Source organism: Salmo salar, chromosome 09 (assembly GCF_965601325.2).
Source record: "Salmo salar chromosome 09, fSalSal1, whole genome shotgun sequence".
In the NCBI taxonomy this organism is placed as follows: Eukaryota; Metazoa; Chordata; class Actinopteri; order Salmoniformes; family Salmonidae; genus Salmo; species Salmo salar.
Genome location: NC_138299.1, coordinates 75,310,020 through 75,316,039, shown reverse-complemented (window position 1 = coordinate 75,316,039; position 6,020 = coordinate 75,310,020).

The following is a 6,020-nucleotide window of genomic DNA, read 5'->3' as shown; positions in this document are numbered from 1 at the left end:
ATTTGTTTAACTGCATTGTTGGTTAGAGGGCTCAAAAGTAAGATTTTTTTACATTTTTTAGTCATTTTAGCAGACGCTCTTATCCAGACCGACTTACAGTAGTGAAAGCATACATTATTTTTTTTTGTACTGGTCCCCCGTGGGAATCGAACCCACAACCCTGGTGTTGCAAACACCATGCTCAACCAACTGAGCCACAGGGGAAGCCTAAGCATTTCACTCTCAGGTCTACACCTGTTGTATTCGGCACATGTGACTAATAACATTTGAAATTGCAGCCCAAATAAATGCTTCACAGAGTTTGAGTAACAGACACATCTCAACATCAACTGTTCAGAGGAGATTGTGTGAATCAGGCCTTCATGGTTGAATTGCTGCAAAGAAACCACTACTAAAGGACACCAATAAGAAGAAGAGACATGCTTGGGCCAAGAAACACGAGCAATGAACATTAGACCGGTGGAAATCTGTCCTTTGGTCTGAGGAGTCCAAATTTGAGATTTTTGGTTCCAACCGCCGTGTCTTTGTAGAGTTGGTAGAGTAGGTGAACGGATGATCTCTGCATGTGTGGTTCCTACCGTGAAGCATGGAGGAGGAGGTGTGATGGTGTGGGGTGCTTTGCTGGTGACACTGTTAGTGATTTTTTTTTAATTCAAGGCATACTTAACCAGCATGGCTACCACAGCATTCTGCAGCAATACGCCATCCCATCTGGTTTGCGCTTAGTGGGACTATCATTTGTTTTTCAACAGGACAGTGACCCAAAACACATTTCCAGGCTGTGTAAGGGCTATTTGACCAAGGAGAGTGATGGAGTGCTGCATCATATAACCTGGCCTCCACAATCCCCCGACTTCAACCCAGTTGAGATGGTTTATGATGAGTTGGACCTCAGAGTGAAGGAAAAGCAACCAACAAGTGCTCAGCATATGTGGAATGCTTTTTTCAAGACTGTTGGAAAAGCATTCCTCATGAAGCTGGTTGGGAGAATGCCAAGAGTGTGCAAAGCTGTCATCAAGGCAAAGGGTGGCTACTTTGAAGAATCTCAAATATAACATATATTTTGATTTGTTTAACACTGTTTTGGTTACTACATGATTTCATGTGTTATTTCATAGTTTTGATGTCTTCACTGTTACTCTACAATGTAGAAAATAGTACAAATAAAGAAAAATCCTTGAATGAGTAGGTGTGTCCAAACTTTTGACTGGTATTGTGTGTGTGTATATATATATATATATATATATAAATATAAATATATATATTTTTTCAAATCAGATTTTTCAGTGGTTGCAGCACCCTCAGCACACTTACTTCCCACGGCAATGAAACAAGCTGCATATGGGAAGATAATTTGTTACGGATACAGGTATCCGGTGTGAGTATTCTGTGTGTGTTTCTTTTCTCTCCTTCTCCCCTCACAGGTGACAATCATCATTCCCCAATCAGTCACCAACCAAGACACCTGCTCCTTTTCCCTCAACCAATCACATCCCCTTTCCCTTGGTTTAAAAACCCAGTCAGTAGTTTTCTCAATAGTTCAATCTCACACCCTGTGTCCCCTTTGCACTGTGTCCCCTTTGCACTGTGTCCCCTTTGCACTGTGTCCCCTTTGCACTGTGTCCCCATTGCTCTCTCTCTCTGGATTGATCCCTCTTTTGTTTTGCTCCTACATGTCACATTTGTCCGGTTATCCTGTGAGTATTGTTTTGTTGTGTGACTGTTTGTCTGATGGTGGGAAAAGGGGGTTCCAAGACCAGTCGCCCATGGGCCTACATTACCCATAGGAAAACAGTGTCTAAATACACTAGTTAGAACTGGGCGGACCACCCACTGTATTTTTGGTTAGTTAGATAGCTGTTCTTAAAGCAGGCTCGTCTAGCTTAGGGGTGTTTTTGGATTATTGTTTCTTTCCTTTGGTCCAGCTCAGCCCCTCTTGCCACACCCCATTACCTACCTATCTTTCCGATTTGGTCCTGCCGTACATACCTACACATACGCTACGGTCACAAGACGCAGGCCTCCTAATTGTCCCTAGAATTTCTAAGCAAACAGCTGGAGGTAGGGCTTTCTCCTATAGAGCTCCATTTTTATGGAATGGTCTGCCTACCCATGTGAGAGACGCAGACTCAGTCTCAACCTTTAAGTCTTTACTGAAGACTTATCTCTTCAGTAGGTCCTATGACTAAGTATAGTCTGGCCCAGGAGTGTGAAGGTGAACGGAAAGCCTGGAGCAACGAACCGCCCTTGCTTTCTCTGCCTTGCCGGTTCCCCTCTCTCCACTGGGATTCTCTGCCTCTAACCCTATTACAGGGGCTGAGTCACTGGCGTACTGGTGTTCTTCCATGCCGTCCATGGGAGGGGTGCGTCACGTGAGTGGGCTGAGTCACTGACGTGGTCTTCCTGTCTGGGTTGGCGCCCCCCCTTGGGTTGTGCCGTGGCGGAGATCTTTGTGGGCTATACTCGGCCTTGTCTTAGGACGGTAAGTTGGTGGTTGGAGACATCCCTCTAGTGGTGTGGGGGCTGTGCTTTGGCAAAGTGGGTGGGGTTATATCCTGCCTGTTTGGCCCTGTCCGGGGGTTTCATCGGATGGGGCCACAGTGTCTCCTGATCCCTCCTGTCTCAGCCTCCAGTATTTATGCTGCAGTAGTTTATGTGTCGGGGGGCTAGGGTCAGTCTGTTACATCTGGAGTATTTCTCTTGTCTTATCCTGTGTCCTGTGTGAATTTAAATATGCTCTCTCTAATTCTCTCTTTCTCTCTTTCTTTCTTTCTCTCTCTCGGAGGACCTGAGCCCTAGGACCATGCCTCAGGACTACCTGGCATGATGACTCCTTGCTGTCCCCAGTCCACCTGGCCATGCTGCTGCTCCAGTTTCAACTGTTCTGCCTGCGGCTATGGAACCCTGACCTGTTCACCGGACGTGCTTGTTGCACCCTCGACAACTACTATGATTATTATTATTTGACCATGCTGGTCATTTATGAACATTTTAACATCTTGACCATGTTCTGTTATAATATCCACCCGGCACAGCCAGAAGAGGACTGGCCACCCCTCATAGCCTGGTTCCTTTCTAGGTTTCTTCCTAGGTTTTTGGCCTTTCTAGGGAGTTTTTCCTAGGGAGTTTTTCCTAGCCACCGTGCTTCTTTCACATGCATTGCTTGCTGTTTGGGGTTTTAGGCTGGGTTTCTGTACAGCACTTTGAGATATCAGCTGATGTACGAAGGGCTATATAAATACATTTGATTTGATTACCGTGTGTTTAAGCAATAAACCAATAGTGTTTGACGGTAGATTTAAGTTGTCTGTGGTTATTTTGTTTGTGCTGTTCCTTTTCACTATTCTAATTTGCATGAGTTATGTTACGGGTCTCGTTTCCATCCCCCCTAGACTGCAGGGCCAAAGGGATTCGTAACATCGTTGTTTAGTTTCTTTGACATTCAGAGAAGAGTTGCCAGCAGTTAAAGGTTACAGTTTCTGTTGTAAGGCCTATTCTGTCTGGGATTGAAAGGTAGGCCTAACTTTTGAAAGTATCATGCTCAGATTCCTAATGAAGTCTCAGATTTAATAATTTACCAACAGGAAGAGTTTCATTGCAAACAAGACACTGATTTGGCATTGGAGAACTGTGATAAGATGAACACGTAGGCAAATCTCTGTCCATTCTTAGTCTGCCATTTTGGTCATTTGTATGGTATTAAAAAGGATTCTGTTAATATGTAGAATTGCATGACATTTTTATGGAAGTGAATGTTTTCTGCAAATACGAGGATAGATTCATGCAATACCTTTTTACTATAAAGGTGATCTTTCCACTCCTACTCTTTTCCACAGTGGTCTGCGAACCCTCAACCTTCAGGCTCGCAGCCCTGTGCGTCATCAAATGTAGTTAGTTTGCCATGTAATGCTTACAGGACCAAGAACAGTTTCGAAACCTGCATATCTAAGGCTCTGGTCTGTCTAAGAAGTGAGGGTAAATGGTAGATCTCTGCTGTCCACTTTGTTTGAATTATTATTTTGGGGTAAACGGGAGGGTCATTTGGTTTTTTTTCAAGCGTGGGAGGGTAAGGTCAAATGTATTTTGTTGAAGGGAAGGCCATCCATTTTCACTTCAGAGGTCTGCTTTTTCTCCATGTAACCCTTATTATAAATAACGTTCACTCCCTAACCACATCATATGTTATAGCAATCTGGTGTCCGACGGTAAAGTTGATGACGTGCGGTGCTGCTCGTGGCATACTCACAGATATTCCCTCTTTATCCCTCAATCTCCCTTTCTTACTCTTTGTTTCTCTCTCCTCCAACATGAAACTGTTGGCTTGCACAACCAAATCATTTCTCCACACACTGTCAGAAACCGTCTCAGGGAAGCTCATTTGTGTGCTCGTCGTCCTCACCGGACTTGACTTGACTGCAGTTCGGCATCGTAACCGACTTCAGTGGGCAAATGCTCACCTTCGATGGACACTGGCACGCTGGAGAAGTGTGCTCTTCACGGATGAATCCCTGTTTCAACTGTACCGGGCAGATGGCAGGCAGCATGTATGGCGTTGTGTGGGCAAGCGGTTTGCTGATGTCAACGTTGTGTACAGAGTGCCCCATGGTGGCAGTCATAAGCTATGGACAACGAACACAATTGCATTTTATCGATGGCAATTTGAATGCACAGAGATAGCGTGACGAGATCCTGAGGCCCATTGTCGTGCCATTCATCCGCCGCCATCACCTCATGTTTCAGCATGATAATGAATGGCCCGATGTCGCAAGGATCTGTACACAGTTCCTGGAAGCTGAAAAGGTCCCAGTTCTTCCATGGCCTGCATAATCACCAGACATGTCACCCATTGAGCAGATTTGGGATGCTCCAGATCAACCTGTATGATAGCTTGCTCCAGTTCCCGCCAATATCCAGCAACTTCGCACATCCAATGAAGAGGAGTGGGACAACATTCCACAGCCCACAATCAACAGCCTGATCAACTCTATGCGATGGAGATGTGTTGCACTGCACAAGGCAAATTCTTCTTCTACTTCTGTGGATTTTATATGGCGGTTGGCAACCAACTTTAAGCTGCATTACCGTCACCAACTGGACTGGAGTGTGGACCAGAGACAGTGAAGGTCTAAATCCTACCCAATAATTTTGTCTCCCTAAGGAAACTACGTAAATAAATACTATATTCCCTGAAGATTTATCCAGCAGTTCATTTAATCCTGGCTCTTCAACCCCATTACTCCTCAAATCTAATAACAATCGCTCCCTTTCTCTCACATATTTATGGCACTGAAATACATGTTCCACTGTCTCCATCACCTCCTGACAATGATCACACCTCCCAGTCAGATGTTTCCCCACCACTTTCAATGTACTATTTAGCCTTATGTGTCCCAGTCTCAGCCTTGTCTACAATTTCCTTCCTTATTTCTTGGCCTGAGGACCTCCCTGCCGTCACCTTTTCCTGGATCTTATACAGGTGTCTTCCCTTACTCTCCCTGTTCCACAAACATGCGTCAAATGGTAGTCACGCCAGATACTGACTCGTTTTCTGATCCACACCCCTACTTTTTTTTAAAGACACAGTATCAGTGACAAACAGATGCATATCTATATTGCCAGTCATGTGAAATCCATAGATATTTTTTAAAATCCTAAAAATCCATAGATTTAGGGCCTAATGAATTTATTTCAATTGACTGGTTTCCTTATATGAACTGTAAGTCAGATTTTTTTTTGTAATTGTTGCGTATTGTGTTTATATTTTTGTTCAGTATAGTTTCAGTATATTTTGTTTTTCTAACAGGTTTATTTATTTTATTTCAGTTTATTGAATCGTTTTTTTAATTATATAGTTTTAGTTTCACTTTTAGTTTACTGTAATAACTGACTCAAATATGCTTGGTTTCATCAGAGTTCATTGAAATGCAGTAGCACAGCTGTAGACATCCTCAGACAGAAGCCCTGGTTTTCTGACGCTCAAATGATGTAGTTAATAGCATATATTTAGTACATTGATGAGG